The sequence below is a fragment of the Pinus tabuliformis genome, chromosome X, assembly GCF_031772625.1.
Source record: "Pinus tabuliformis cultivar Carrire ecotype Pingquan chromosome X, CPIR1, whole genome shotgun sequence".
In the NCBI taxonomy this organism is placed as follows: domain Eukaryota; kingdom Viridiplantae; phylum Streptophyta; class Pinopsida; order Pinales; family Pinaceae; genus Pinus; species Pinus tabuliformis.
The window spans coordinates 441,145,872-441,164,107 of NC_142308.1; positions in this window are offsets into that span (position 1 = coordinate 441,145,872).

An 18,236-nucleotide genomic window follows, 5' to 3' on the forward strand; every position below is an offset into this window, starting at 1 on the left:
GCCCAAGTTGACCTACGTAACTGTACAAATTAACCACCGGCCACATATAAAAATTAATATCTCATTTAGAGACCTATATTTTGAGTGACTTTCACTACCCTTTTCTCCTCTAGGTGTCCTCCAATACCTCCATGTGTCAAATCACTCAAGTCTAATTTTTTTTTCCCAATTCATTTATGTGAAAAACCCCAAGCTTGGGTTCCAATCCCAAATCACTTTTTTTGTGCTTCTTCCTGTAAACACCAATCACTAAGGCTTCAAGTACTTCCTAAGAGACTAAATCTCAACAAAGTATTTAGATATAGATCCACAAGAGGTTTCCTATTGGACTACAATTGACCATATGTTTTTAGAACTAAGCCAATATGCTGACAAAATATTCCCAATTCCACCATAAGCTTGAGAAGGGTCATAAGTTTATGCTTTTCAAACACTGAAAAATAAGAAGAAAGGAAAGAAAAAATATACACAAGGGCATTTATATTTTACATCTAAGTACCTATCATAGAATCTCCTAAGAAGATTAAAATAAAAACTCACAATGTTCGAAACCGATGGTAGATCAAAAAATAAAAGAACACCAACTATTCACTTCAACCCAAGTTAGCATAGAAAATGGAAATTCGAAACACACGTAGAACTGAGGGCAGTTGAGTGAATGCAACAAAAAACAAAACAAGTGCTAGAAATCATATTGACTTCTAATTCACTCCGCGTGAATAACAAAAAAATTGTAGAATAAAATTTTTGTCAATATAAAACCTCATCCATGCAGACTGATACTCAAGAAGTTCTATACAAGAATACTATGTCATAAGATATATTAAAGGAAATGCTAGAGAAAATTAATTTACAAACATATGTTACCTCAACCTCACCTACAACTAACGAACAATTTCCTTTAGTATAGTCAACTACATCGAACACTTGAGCTCCATAAATAAAGAAAGGTTAAAATAAACACCAAGTAAGAAATCTAACCTAAGGCATGCTTGAGACAAACAAATATTTGAAGCCTTATCAAAATTTTATGAGAGAAACCAAGAAAAATTTTAAAACAAGGATGTTGGTTTGTAGCAAGATTTAGCAGAGAGAACAATAACAAAGGGAGATTTAGTTATAATGTTAGAACCAGGAAATAGGAAAACTTAATATCAACTATCCAAGTAGAATTGATGATGAACTTATTGCAAATCCAATTGTTTGTACAATAATTAGTCGATCAGGGTGAGAAAATAACCACTCATGTAAATGAATTTCATGATAAACTAATAGTTCAAGGGAATGAAAATATATCCACTATAATTCAAAAGGCTCACAAAGAATTTTCCCAAGAAAAGGAAGAGTTAGAACAAACTTTATATCACAGAGCCCAATATTTTTAATATTTTCCCAATATGTTTATCATGCACATGCAATCAGATATAAACTCAATAATTTCTAATTTGGGATTTGTTCTCCTGACAAGTAACTCAACCTCAAGAAAGGTCTACCCATGAGAATTAGGTTTTACAAGAGAAAAATCTTAATCCCAACTACAACAGGTGGAGAGAGAGTGGTTTAGAGAAGGGAAGAGAGTAAAAGTAGAATGTACCAATTTTATTGATTATTTCCATGGAATTATTAATAAAGTGTAACAATTAGAACATTAATTACTAGTTGATAAACAATTTTCATGGGACATATCACTCGCCGACAAGGTACAATATTTGAAATATTTAAAATAATTTGATGCCCATGAAAGTATATTTGTAGGAAAATGGTCTATTTTGATCAACATATTCAAGTGATTGCACCAAATACTTATCAGCCAACATTCCATATGACTTCAATGCCAACACCTTCAATAGCACAATCATCTCAATCATCTTTCTCACAACGTAAATTCAATTTCTTTGAGCCAAGCTTTTATGATGTGGTATCTCCTTGGAACAACAACATTACACCCAGAAAATTGAAGTTGAATGTTCCAACTGGTCGCTTAGGGAAGGGAAAAGAAGAGGATTTCATATTTTAAATATTTCAAATGTAATTCAAGAAGTTCTCATTGCCGATGATACTAGATCTACTAATTATCCAACCACCCTTATGGACAAACGTTTATTTCACTATAAGCAATTACATTTTTTAATTTATGGTGTATCAAATTTTTTACAATTTTTGTAAGACTACAAATCTTCCCTTATTTGTCACAAAGAAGGAATTAAGGGTAGGGGAGATGTTGGAGGGGCTAGTCAACTTATTTGACCATCCCAAACAATTCTAGAATTGATATTATAAATTCGGTCAACTCTCTAGTCGAGTCAATAGTCTATGTTAGATAGGCTAAATTGGTATTGACAATTAAATATAAAGTGACACTTTGTTTGTTCTCTACTACATAGTTTCTCTTCTATTCCTATGTTCCTTATCTTCATGTGATTTCTTGTTTTCTTTTCTACTACTAACCAATGGTCATTCTCTAGTATATATCATTTTCTGGAATATTTTACTAAAATATAAAATGTTGTAAAATATTGGTGGTCCTTTCAATGAATTTTAAAATCTTGTAAAATATTAGTGGATCATTCAGTTAATTATAAAATCTTGTAAATTATTGGTGAATCCCTCATTCAATCATTACATCAAGTTGTTTTTCCTTCTTATGGATTGATTCTCTAATAGAAAAATAGTTATCCAATTACTTCGCTTCAAATTAACCAACATCTTTAGGACTTGGTGGTTCATTTCCATCTATAAGTTTTTAAACTACTTGGTGTGTAACTATTATAGTAACTATTGTGTTTTCTTCTTCAACCAAAACTCTAATAATTGTTAATCAATACACAATTTTTTGAAATTACACAAAAATCTCGATGAGATTGACTAAAAGAGAAAATATGTAATGAAGTTAATTTCCTATTTGATAACAAAATCAATTAACAAAAACTCATATAAAGCCACAATTTTTGAGTTCAAAAATAAAATCCACAAAGAAAAATGTTCATTACTTAGTATAACATGTTACAAAATAAGCATCATCAAAGGATTTCAACTTCAAAAATGATAATCCACTATACAGTCTCTCAATCTCAACTAATTGCATGCATTTCTCCCTTACCCTTTCCCTCAAAAGAATAATTTCATTCAAGGAATGTTGTTCCCATCACAATAGATCCCCTACAATGAACACATAGGAAGATAGAGCATAGGTCATTTTTCCATACAAATATCCAAGTAGAATATATTTCCCTTTCCTAATAAATATTTTGAAATAAATTATCAGATAAACAATGGATTCTCTAAAAAGTTAAGAATCATAGGTCATGCAAGAAAGTGAACAAAAAATTAATTTTTTTCCTTAAACCATTAGATATATAAAAAAGAAATAATAATTATGCAAAATATGTGGAATAACCAAAGAATAAATCGTGGCATATATGATTCCTAATATCCTATGTTTCTCAAGTAAACATAAAAAATGAACATAACACTTCTTATTCAAGAAACAACATTAACTTTAACGCAACACTTTTTAAATCAATTATAATTAGATGAAACCAGCCATTCCCATAGAAATGGTTCATTGAACAACAAGACGAGAAATATAAGTGTTTAAGATACTAATAAAATTTTAAAAAAATATAAACACAAAATTTTAATCTTGAAAAATGCTTCAAATTCTTGGCCAAGATATCAAATTTAAACGTTAAAGAAGTTTCATGTACTTGAATAACTATATTTGTGCATAAAGGAAATCTTCCTAAATGTATTACTTATCATTTAATTCTAGGATACTATGTAGGTGAACCGATATGTTCTCGATTCATGAGACTGTATCTTTCATTTCCAACAGTGGAGAAGAGAGGGACAATTTAATATTTGAATTTAAGACGTGAATCTAAAATTAACCTGCATATCTCCACAACCTCCTCCTCCTCCTCCTCCACATCCACCATGTCCTCCTCCTGCTCATCCTAATCCTCTCCTTCACCTCCACCTCATCTACCACCTTCATCTACACCACCTTCTTCTCCTCCACCACCTTCTACTCCTTCTCCTCCTCCACCGCCTACACATCCCCCACCAACTCCTCTTCCACCACCTCCACCTCCACCTCCTCCACCACCACCTCCTCCACCACCACCTACACATCCCCCACCACCTCCTCCAACACCACCTCCACCTCCACCTCCTCCACCACCCCCACCTCCTCCACCACCTACACCTCCTCCACCTCAACCTACACCTCCTCCATCAACTCTTGCTTCTCATCCTCCACCTCCAACTCCCCCTCCACCACCTCCTCTTCCCTCACCTCCACCTCGACCTACTCAACCTACACCTCAACCTCCTCCACTACCTCTACCTCCCTCTCTGCCTCCTATTTTGCATCTGCCTCCTCCTCCTCCTACACCTCTTGCACCTCCACCACCACCTCCTCTACCTCCACCTCCACCACCACCTCCTCTACCTCCCCCTTCACCTACACCTTCACACTACGGACTCCACCACCACCACCTCCGCAAAATCCACCTCCACCTCCACCTCCACCACCACCTCCTCCTCCACCACCACCACCACCACCTCCTCGACCTCCGCCTCCACGTCCACCTTCACACCACTGACTCCACCACAACCATTTCAACCACCTCCAACTCCACCTCTTCCTCCACTATATCCACTTCCACTACCTCCTCCTCCTCAACCTCCACCTCCATCTCCTCCACCACCTCTTCCTCCTTCTCCTCCTCCTCCTCCACCTCGTCTTCCTCCACCTCCTACTCCACCTCCTCTACCACCTCTTCCACCTCTTCCTCCTCCTTATCCTCCACCTCATCCCCCTATCCTCCTCCTCCACCTCCATGTCCATGTCCACCTCCTCCTCGACCATCAACACTACCACCTCATCTTCCTCCTCTAACACCTCCTCCTCCAACTCCACCTCCTCCTCCATCTGAACATCCACCACCTCTACCTTCACCACCACAACCTCCTCCTCCTTCACCTCCATCTCATTTTCCTCCACCTCCTCCACCTCTACCTCTGCCTCCACCTCCAATTCCACCCCCATTGCTACCTCAACTTATGCTGCCTCCTTCTCCACCTCCACCCCCTCTGCTACCTCTGCTTATGCTACCTCCTCCTCCACCTCCTCCACCACCACCAACACCACCACCACCACCACCTCCTCCTCCTCCTCCTCCACCACCACATCCACCTCCACCTTCACCTCCTACTCCTTCTCCTCCACCACCTCGGCTGCCTCCTCCTCCTCCTCCACCACCTCTACCTACTCCTCCTCCTCCACCACCTCAACCTCTTCCACCTCCCCCACCACCTCCTCCACTCCCTCCACTACTTCCTCCTCCATCTCCACCTACTCCACCTCCATGACCACCACCACCTCTTCCACCTCCACCTCCTCCTCCACCTCCTCCTACTCTACCTCCTCCTCCTCTTCCACCTCCACCTCCTTCTCAACCACCTTCGCCTCCTCCTCCACCACCATCAACTGCCCCTCAGCCTCTGCCTCCTCAGAAAACCTAAAAGGGAATCAAAATTGCATATCATTTGATTCTCTTCATTTATAATACTTATTGATTAATTATTTACATTGATAATTTAGATATCAATATATACATGATAATATAACCAATAATATGTATAATAATTTGCAATATAAATAAGTAGTTATGAGAACAACAATTTAATTAATTTTTTTATCTGTAAAATTTATACAAATAGTATCAAAATCAGTTAAGAAAAATCACACAACACACATTCTTAATGTCGAGAACTATTTAAAATCAATAGATTAATTATATAAAATCTATAAAAATTAAAATAAAATAAAAATTCAGTTTCCATAGACATAAATTCTAGGAACCCGCAAATATAAGTAACATACAAACACAACACACAATGAAACATCACAAAACCTCCACTAAGTATGATGGAACACCAATAAAAATGATATTATAATCTCACATATGTGGTCTCAAATGGAACTACAAATATCATTGAAACAAATAATTTCACAGTGGCCAAAACATAAGATTACACAAGCAACCATACTCTCTGTATGCCTTCGCTGATAAGATGTATGTCTAATGTATTGGTGTATTTCTAATGTATTGGCTCACTAAGATGTATTTCAATAATTTATCACAATTATGACAAAACAGAAGTTATGATTTTCAATATCACAGTTGAAAGAGTAGTGATCATAAAAAATAAACACACTCAACAACATTTTCCTATTTTATTTGGAAAAAGATAAAAAATAATTTTAATAATTTTCCACGAATTCATAGTTCTACATGTTTATATTTAAAAATATCAAAAATAAATTTTTATATTTAAAAATATAATTTAAAAGCTTAAATTTATTTGAGTATTAAAATTTCAAAAATATATGTTATCAGTCCCAAATTCCAATTCCTACATTGTTTCTACATGATTATATTTAAAAATATTAAAAATAATTTTTTATATTTAAAAATATAATTTAGAACGTTACATTTATTTTTGTATTAAAATTTTCAAAAATATATAATTTCATTGCCAATTTCCAGTTAAATTTATTTGTTTAGTAAAAATTTCAAAAATATATAATTTCATTTCCAAATTCCAATTCCAATAAAAAAAGGTTGAATCTAATTTCATATTAAAATATAGTTAGAAAAATGAGACATCGAAGTGTATCACCCAGCTAAGAAACATTTCCAATCCTTGCTTTGACAAACCTTGAAAGAGGTGAATGTTTACATGAATTTCTATGAAGTCAAGGTAGTAATCTCTATTTTTGGATCATAATTTTGGGCTACGGGTATCTATGATTGATGTCTCGGTAACCATAATATAAAAATTATGTGCATAGGATTGGGTCAATATAGTAATTGGGGACGAATCTTGATGACAAATTGCTCAACATTTCCAATGTTTGAAGAAAAGTATAATGGAACACAAAAAGTATCAATATGTATTTCTCATAGTTGCAAAAAAAAAAATATAAACAAGTGCTAATTATAAACAAGTGCTCAACATTTAAAATGCGCAAACAAAATTATTCATAAACACTACACATAGTTGTAGAATATTTATTATAAACAAGTGCTCAACATTTCAAATGTGCAAACAAAGTTATTCATAAATGTTATGCATAGTTGCAGAATATCTTTTATAAAGCCTATTATAAAACAAGACTCCAATAAGATGCATAGTTTCAAATGTACAAAAAGAATTATTCATAAAATATATCCATAGTTGTATAAAAAATTATAAACCCTACTTTAAAACAAGGCTCCAAAAAGAGGCAGGTTTTAAAATGTGCAAACAAAATTATCCATAAACAATATCCATAGTTGCAGAAAAAATTTATAAACCATACTTTAAAACAAGGATGGAAGATAGAAATGGCCTCCTTACCTCCAACCTGATTTGAAGTAGAGTTATGAAGTGCTAGGTGCATTGAGGGTGGATTGAACACACGACCTTCATATATTTAGTCTGACGCTCTCCCAACAAAGATATAGACTCTGACGTTGTACCACAAAGATATAGAGGAGCATGGATCGAACACATGACCGTCATATATTCAATGTGATGCTCTCCCAACAAAGATAGATATGCAACAACATTGTGGATCGAACATATGACCTGTGTCAGGCTCTCTCAAGAGAGAGGAGCGTAGATCGAACATACGACCTTCATATATTCAGTCTGATGTTCTCCCAACAAAGATACAAAAGCAACAACATTTTTGATTGAACACATGATCCTCTCCCAACAAAGATACAAATACAGAGGCAACAACCTTTTGGATTGAAGACACAACCTTCATATATTTAGTCTGACTTACGATCGAACATCCTCATATAATACTTATTGAAATAATTTTGCACATCTTATAATCGGGAGAGATTGCTATTTTGAAATGCACCTTGAACAATGAGGAAATGGCTATGAAGTAAACTACTCAAATTCAAATTCCTCTATCACCTCTTAACTAAATGCTAGGGTTGAAGAGATTACGATTGCAAAATCCACACGACTCTAATTATTTTACCATCTCTTAACTAAACCTGAGGGTTGAGTTCAAGAAATACTACCTGGAAACGGCTCGAATTCTTCTACCAGCTCCTAACTAAAGGCTAGGGTTGAGTTCAAGAAATACAAATTACAACCGGCCAAAAAAGAAAAAATTTATTCAAAAAACAAAAGAGTTACTCAAAAAGGCAAAAAGTTACCTTAATTTGGAATGTAGAATATTAATTATATTAGTGAAATATCCACAAACAAAAAGAAAGGTAACCTTAAGAAAGAATAAAAGTTACCTAAATTTAGAAGGCATATTAATTATATTCATGAAATCTCCAAAAATAAGAAGAAAGTTAACCTAAGCCCAGACCCTAAACCTAAAACCCAAAATCAAAACCCAAAACCCAAAACCCTAAGCATTTTATAGTACTTTAAAAGGAATTTTGGCACTTTTATTTAATTCTTTATTAAAATGATTCACTAAGGTCTTATAAACCCTAAACCCTAAATCCCAAAGGCCAAACCATAAACACTAAACCCTAAGAATTTTATATCATTTTAAAAGGAATTTTGTAACTTTTATTTAAGCATTTATTAAAACCATTTGCTAAAGTCTTATAAACCATAAACCCTAATTTCTAAACCAACCTAAACTCTAAACCCTAAACCCCAAACCCTAAATGCTAAACCCTAAAGATTTTATAACATTTTAAAAAATGTTTTTGTAACTTTTATTACAATATTTATTAAAATAATTTACTAAAGTGCTATAAACCCTAAACACTAATCCAACTCTAAACCCCAAACTTGAAACACTAAACCTTAAATAATAAACTCTAAACATTTTATAACATTTAAAAAAATGTTTTGTAACTTTAATTTAAGTTTTTATTAAAATCATTTTCTGAACCCTTATAAACCCTAAACCTTAAACCCTAAACCCCAAACACTAAACCCTAAACCCTAAGTATTTTATAACATTTTAAGAAGAGTTTTTAAACTTTTATTTAAGTGTTTATTAAAATATTTTTCTAAATCATTATAAACCCTAAGTCATAAAAGATGAACCCTAAACCCTAAATCCCAAACCCAAAACCCCAAACTGTAAATACTAATCTTTTTATAACATTTTAAAAAGCATTTTGTAACTTTCATTTAAGTGTTTGTTAAAATAATTTTCTAAAGAGTTATAAATAGTAAACCATAAACCCTAAAACCTAAACAAAAAACCTCAAAACCTAAACCCTAAGTATTTTATAACATTTTGAAAAGCATTTTGTAACTTTTATTTAAATTTTTGTTAAAATAGTTTACTAAATTGTTATAAACCTAAAACCTAAGTGTTGAATTGTAAACCCAAAACCCAAAACCCTATACCTTAAACCTTAATCATTTTATAACATTTTAAAAATCATTTTGTAGCTTTTATTTAAGTGTTTATTAAAATAATTTACTAAAGTGTTATAAAACCTAAACCCTAAGCCCCAAACACTAACATGAAACCCTAAAATATAAACCCTATGTATTTTATAACATTTTAAAATTCGTTTTCAAAATACTATTTAGGTGATTATTAAAAGCATTTAATCACGTGTTATAAACCCTAAAACCTAAACCCTAAGCATTTTACAACATTTTAAAAGGTGTTTTGTAACTTTTATTTGAGTGTTATTAAAATCGTTTACTAAAGTGTTATAAACCTTAAACCATAAACCTGAAACCCTAAACCCTAAACCCCCAAACCCTAAAATCTAAACCCTGATCATTTTATAACATTTTAAAAAGCATTTTAAACTTTTATTGAAGTATTTATTAAAAGAATCTACTAAATTTTTATAAATCCTAAACCCTAAACCCTTAACCCTAAGTTCTATTTTTTATTATTTTAAAAAGTGTTTTGTAACTATAGTGTTATAAATCCTAATCCATAAACCCTAAACCAAAAACCCTAAACCTCAAACCATAAGTCCAAAACCATAAAACCCAAACAATAAACCCTAAACACTAAGAATTTTATAACATTTTAGAAAGAATTCAATGGCTTTTATTTAAGTGTTTTTTCAAAGAATTTGCTAAAGTGTTATAAAACCTAAACCCTAAATGGCAAACCCAAAACCCTATATCGTAATTCTTAAAGCCTAAAGGATAAACCCTAAAATCACTTACTAAGGTCTTATAAATCCTAAACCCTAAAGACTAAATCTTGAAACAATTTACTAATGTATTAAAAACACTAAACCCTAAATTCCAAAACCTAAACTCTAAACCCTAATACTTGAGGATTTGATAACATTTTAAAAATTCTTTTGTAACTTTTATTTAAGTTTTTACTAAAACCATTTAATAAAGTGATGTAAACCCTAAATCCCTTGTCCCTAAACCCTTAATCTTGAACCCCAAACCCTAAACCCTAACAAAATTACACGCAGGAAATAGAAGTTGAATGTTCCAACTAGTCGCCTAGGGAAGGGAAAAGAAGAGGAACTCATACTTTAAATATTTCAGATGTAATTCAAGAAGTTCTCATTGCCCATGATACTAGATCTGCTAATTAGCCAACCACCCTTATGTTCCCATGTTCCTTATCTTCATGTGATTTCTTGTTTTCCTTTCTACTACTAACCAATGGTCATTATCTAGTATATATCATTTTTTGGAATGTTTTACTAAAATATAAAATGTTGTAAAATATTGGTGGTTCTTTCAATGAATTTTAAAATCTTGTAAAATGTTAGTGAATCATTCAGTTAATTATAAAATCTTGTAAATTATTGGTGAATCCCTCATTCAATCACTACATCAAGTTATTTTTGCTTCTTATGGATTGATTCTCTAATAGAAAAATAGTTATCCAATTACTTCGCTTCAAATAAACCAACATCTTTAGGATTTGGTGGATCATCGCTATCTATATGTTTTTCAACTACTTGGTGTGTAACTATTATAGTAACTATTGTGTTTTCTTCTTCAACCAAAAATCTAATAATTGTTAATCAATACACAATTTTTTGAAATTACACAAAAATCTCGATGAGATTGGCTAAAAGAGAAAATATGTAATGAAAGCTAATTTCCTATTTGATAATAAAATCAATTAAAAAAAACTCATATAAAGCCACAATTTTTTAGTTCAAAAATACAACCCACAAAGAAAAATGTTCATTACTTAGTATAACATGTTACAAAATAAGCATCATCAAAGGATTTCAACTTCAAAAATGATAATACACTAAATAGTCTCTCAATATCCACTAATTACATGTATTTCTCCTTTATCCTTCCCCTCAAAAGAATAAATTCATTCAAGGAATGTTGTTCCCATGACAATAGATCCCCTACAATGAGCACATAGGAAGCTAGAGCATAGGTCATTTTTCCATACAAATATCCAAGTAGAACATATTTCCCTTTCCTAATAAATATTTTGAAATAAAATACTAGATAAACAATGGATTCTCTAAAAAGTGAAGAATCATAGGTCATGCAAGAAAGTGAACTAGAAATTAATTTTTTTCCTTAAACCATTACATATATAAAAAAGAAGTAATAATTATGCAAAATATGTGGAATACCCAAAGAATAAACAGAGGTATATATGATTCCTAATATCCTATGTTTCTCAAGTAAACATAAAAAATGAACATAAGGCTTCTTATTCAAGAAACAACATTTACTTTAACCCAACACTTTTTAAATCAATTATGGTTATATGAAACGAGTCATTCCCATAAAAATGGTTCATTGAACAATAAGACGAGAACTATAAGTGTTTAAGATACTAATAAAAGTTAAAAAAAAATAAACGCAAAATTTTAATCTTGGAAAATGCTTCAAATTCTTGGCCAAGATATCAGATCTAAATGTTAAATAAGTTTCATGTACTTGAATAACTATATTTGTTTATAGAGGAAATCTTCCTAAATGTATTACTTATCATTTAATTGTAGGATACTATGTAGGTGAACATATATGTTATGGATTCATGAGACTGTAGATTTCATTTCCAACAGTGGAGAAGAGAGTGATAGTTTAATATTTGAATTTAAAACATGAATCTAAAATTAATCTGCATATCTCCACCACCTCCTCCTCTTCCTCCACTTCCACAATGTCCTCCTCTTGCCCATCCTAATCCACCTCCTCCTACTCTCCATCACCTCCACCTCGTCCACCACCTCCATCTGCACCACCTTCTCCTCCTCCACCAACTTCTCCTCCCTCTCCTCCTCCACCACCTACACATCCCCCACCAATGCCTCCCCCACCACCTCCACCTCCACCACCTCCACCACCACCTCCTCCAACAACACCTCCACCTCCACCTCCTCCACCACCCCAACCTCCTCCACCACCTCCTCCTCCTCCACCTACACCTACACCTCCTCCATAAACTATTCTTTCTCATCCTCTACCTCCAAATCCCCCTCCACCACCTGCTCTTCCCCCACCTCCACCTCCACCTACTCAACCTACACCTCAACCTCCTCCACCACCTCTACCTCCCCCTCCGCCTCCTTTTCCGCATCTGCCTCCAACTCCACCACAACCTCCTCCTCATCCTACACTTCCTACACCTCCACCACCACCTCATCTACCTCCACCTCCACAAATACCTCCTCTACCTCCCTCTCCACCTGCACCTTCACACTGCTGACTCCACCACCACCACCTCCACCAAATCCACCTCCACCTCCTCCACCACCTCCTCCTCCTCCACCTCCACCTCCAACTTCACACCACTGACTCCACCACTACCATCTCCACCACCTCTAACTCCACCTCTTCCTCCCCCATATCCACTTCCGCTACCTCCTCCTCCACCAACTCATCCTCCTTCTCCTCCTCCTCCTCCACCTCCTCCTCCACCTCTTCCTTCACCACCTCCTCCACCTCCTCTCCCTCCACCTCCTACTCCACCTCCTCCACCACCTCTACCTCCTCCTTGTCCTCCACCTCCATGTCCACCTCCACCTCCACCTTGACCATCATCACCACCACCTCATCCTCCTCCTTGAACACGTCCTCCTCCAACTCGAGTTGCCCCTTCACCTGAACCTCCACCACCTCTACCTCCACCACCACAACCTCCTCCTCCTTCACCTCCACCTCATCTTCCACCACCTCCACCACCACCTCCTCCACCTCTACCTCCACCTTCACCTCCACCTCCACCTCTGCCTCCAACCCCTGTGCTACCTCCACCTCCACCTCTGCCTCCAACCCCTCTGCTACCTCCACTTCTGCTACCTCCTCCTCCACCTCCTCCTCCTCCTCCTCCTCCTCCTCCTCCTCCTCCACCACCACATCTACCTCCACCCCCTCCTCCACCACCTCCCCCACATCCAACCCCTCTTCCACCACCTCCACCTCCTCCTCCTCATCCACCACCTCAACCTCCTCCACCACCTCCTGCACTGCCTCCACCACCTCCTCCTACGGCTCCACCTACTCCACCTACTCCACCTCCTCCTCCTCCTCCACCTCCACCTCCTCCTCAACCACCTTTGCCTCCTCCTCCTCCACCACCTCCACCTCCCCCTTGGCCTCCGCCTCCTCAGAAAACCTAAAAGGGAATAAAAATTGCATATCATTTGATTCTCTTTATTTATAATACTTATTGTTTAATTATTTACATTGATGGGAATCAAAATTTCATATCATTTGATTCTCTTTATTTATAGTACTTGTTGTTTAATTATTTACATTGATAATTCAGATATCAATATATACATGATAATATAACAAATAATATTTATAACAATTTGCAATATAAATAAGTAATTATAAGGACAACAATTTAATTTAATTTTTTTTTAAATTTATACAAATAGTATCAAAATCAGTTGAGAAAAATCACACAACTCATATTCTTAATGTCGAGAATTATTTAAAATCAATAGATTAATTATATAAAATCTTTAAAAAATAAAATAAAATAAAAACTCAATTTCCATAGACATAAATTCTAGAAACCTATAAATATAAGTAACATACAAACACAAAACACAATGAAACATCACAAAACCACCACTAAGTATGATGGAACACCAATAAAAATGATATTATAATCTCACATATGTGGTCTCAAATGGAACTACAAATATCTTCGAGGTCATTGGAACAAATGAACAAATGAGGTCACGGTGAAGATTACAGAAACAACTATGTTCTCTCCATGCCTTAGTTAATAAGATGTGTCTAATGTATTGGTGTATTTCTAATGTATTAGCTCACTAAGATATATTTCAATAATTGATGACAATTATAACAAAAAAGAAGTTATGATTTTCAATATCAAAATTGAAAGAGTGGTGATCATAAAAAATAAACACACCTCTTTCCTGTTTTATTTCGAGAAAGATAAAAAATAATTTTAACAATTTTCCACGAATCCTTATTTCTACATATTTATATTTAAAAATATTAAAAATAGATTTTTATATTTAAAAATATAATTTAAAAAGTTAAATTTATTTGAGTATTAAAATTTCAAAAATATATGATATCAATGCCAAATTCCAATTCCTACATTGTTTCTACATGCTTATATTTAAAAATATTAAAAATATTTTTTTATATTTAAAAATATAATTTAGAACGTTAAATTTATTTGTGTATTAAAAATTTCAAAAATATATAATTTCATTGCCAAATTCCAATTCCAATTAAAAAAAAGTTGAATCTATTTTAGTATTAAAATACAGTTAGAAAAATGAGACATCAATGTGTATCACCCAACCAAGAAACATTTCCAATCCTTCCTTTGACAAACCCCGAAAGAGGTGAATGTTTGCATGAATTTCTATGAAGTCAAGGTAGTAATCTCTGGTTTTGGATCATAATTTTGGGGCTACGGGTATCTATGATTGATGTCTGGGTATCCAATGTGTGAACAAAAGTATAATGGAACACGAAAAGTATCAATAAGTATTTCTCATAGTTGCAGAAAAAAAATTATAAACATGCACTAATTATAAACAAGTGCTAAACATTTCAAATGTGCAAACAAAATTATTCATAACCTCTATCCATAGTTGCAGATTTTTTTTTCATAAAACCTATTATAAAACAAGGCTCCAAGAAGATGCATAGTTTCAAATGTACAAAAAAAATATTGATAAAATATATCCATAGTTGTAGAAAAAAATTATAAACCCTACTTTAAAAAAAGGCTCGAAAAAGAAGAAGGGTTTGAAATGTGCAAACAAAATTATCCATAAACAATATCCATAGTTGCAGAAAAAAATTATAAACCCTACTTTAAAATAAGGATGGAAGAAAGAAATGGCCTCCTTACCTCCAGCCTAATTTGAAGTAGAGTTATGAGGTTTATAAACCCTACTTTAAAACAAGGATGGAAGAAAGAGATGGCCTGATTTGAGGTAGAGTTATGAGGTGTTTGGTGCATTGAGGGTGGATTGAACACACGACCTTCATATATTTAGTCTGATGCTCTCCCAACAAAGATACAGACTGTGACACTCTACTACAAAGATATAGAGGAGCATGGATCGAACACATGACCGTCATATATTCAATGTGATGCTCTTCCAACAAAGATAGAGATGCAACAACATTGTGGATTGAACATACGACCTGTGTCAGGCTCTCTCAAAAGAGAGGAGAGTAGATGGAACACACGACCATCATATATTCAGTCTGACATTCTCCCAACAAAGATACAGAAGCAACAACATCGTTGATCGAACACATGATCCTCTCCCAACAAAGATACAAATACAAAGGCAACAACATTGTGGATTGAAGACACGACTTATGGTCGAACATCCTCATATAATACTTACTGAAATAATTGTGCACATCTTACCATTGGGAGAGATTGCTATTTTGAAATCCCTCTTGCACAATGAGGAAATGGCTATGAAGTAAACTGCTCGGATTCAAAGCTCTTAACTAAATGATAGGGTTCATCCCTCTTGCACAATGAGGAAATGGCTATGAAGTAAACTGCTCGGATTCAAATTCCTCTATCACCTCTTAACTAAATGCTAGGGTTGAAGAGATTACGATTGTGAAATCCGCACGACTCGAATTCTTTTACCAGATCTTAACTAAACGTGAGGGTTGAGTTCAAGAAATACCGCCGGGAAACGGCTTGAATTCTTCTACCCATTCTTAACTAAAGGTTAGGGTTCACTTCAAGAAAGGCTAATTACAACCGCCCCAAAAGGAAAAAAGTTATTAAAAAAGCAAAGAGTTACTCAAAAAAAACCAAAAAGTTATTAAAAAAGCAAAGAGTTACTCAAAAAACCAAAAAGTTACCTAATTTTAGAATGCAGAATATTAATAAAAGAAAGGTAACCTTAAAAAATTTAAAAGTTACGTAAATTTAGAATGCAGATCATTAATTATATTCTTTAAATCTTCACAAACAAAATGTTACCTAATTTTAGAATGCACAATATTAATTATATTCGTGAAATCTCCACAAACAAAAAGAAAGGTAACTTTAAAAAAATTAAAAGTTACCTAATTTTAGAATGCAGAATATTAATTATATTTGTGAAATCTCCACAAACAAAAACAAAGGTAACTTAAAAAAAAATAAAAAATAAAATTAGAAGGAACATTTAATTTCTTTTGAGGTAAGAGATCCGCAATTTCAAAGTTAGAAAGATGGAATGGTTGACGACAAAGGAAAAAAATTAAAAATTAAATTTTAAAATAACATTTATTTTCTTTTAAAGTAAAAAATTAGTAATTTCAAAGTAAAACATGAAAGATAGAACCCATTTCTACCTAAATTGTGGCTTGAAATTTACATATAGATAAAATATAGAACAAATTTCTACCTAAATTGTATTTTGAAATTGACATATAGTAACCTTGTTATAATAGATAATTTAGAACACACCTTAAATGTGGAGGAAAAGTAAGTTCATTCAAATCTACTTGACATATAACCCTATAAACTAGTTGTGTATACAACCCTTTGTTCTCAATAACATTATGATGTTTTTGAATATGGATAGTAGACTTCAGTAAGAGTATTTAATTTTTTTTCTGACATGTTTATATTTTGGTGTATGTTGTCAATGGAGATACTTTGTTCTCCAACTTTAATTTGAATATGACAACCGAATTTATCGAGATAAAGAGTTTAGTTGGTAACAATTAGTTAAACTTTGAATTGAATATGTATTAGAAAAACAATTTACATGACTATTAGCATACTTTTGTGAGATTTTGTAGGATAAAACAAAGGTGACTACTCCAATATAACTAAAAAAGTTTCACAAGCTTACAAAATTGAATAAAATTGAAACGAACATAAATTTTTTGTACTTCAAATTATATTCTTGTTTCAATAATTATAATGCTTAAGATGGACCAACTAATCTCCAAAATTGTTGTTCTCAAGAATTACTATGGAGGTGTGAATCACTTATTTTTTTTTCTAACCTAGAAATGATTACTTATCTTCAATTTATTCCTCGACATATCCATATTGAAACAATCCTTGCAATTATCATTATCTTGCATACCCAAATCCTAATTCAAATATAGAATATAAAATGTTGTGCCCAATATTTTTATGCATGATATTCTCTATACATATAGACTAATTCTTAAAATGTTATAATAATTAGTTACGCTAGTTAATAAAAATATAATATCAATTATCAATATTATTATAATAATGAATTATATTAGTTAATATAAATATAGAATATGCCATTTTGTATTTAGCAAATCTAATTTATTATTGTATTATGAATCACCCTTAATGATGCAAATGAATATTGAAGGAAATATTGAAGGAATAGAATATTTCAGAGGGACCACCATGAAAAATAAAACACTAAATATAAATAGTATCATTTCTAATAGAATAAATATTATATAAATATTGTTTGAAAAAAAAGTTACAGTCTTACTTATAAAAGAATTGGTCTTTTCATTAGAATCCATTAGTACAATTTCAAGAAATATTGTGATCTTTCATTGTTTCAAATTAGCTAGAAACAATTCTGTGAAAAAGGTCATTTTTCTATAGTTAGAGTACGAGAGAAAGAAAGAAAAGAAAACTTCTATTATTAATTTTTGAAAGATATTTTTTTTTGTGTTTCCAATTTTTCTAACTTTAACTGTAATTGGTAATTGAATATTCTATCCATAGCTACTTTGACATGATAAAATAGAGTAGAAATGAGTTTTATATGTTATTGTTTATATGCCTCTCCATTGTCCTC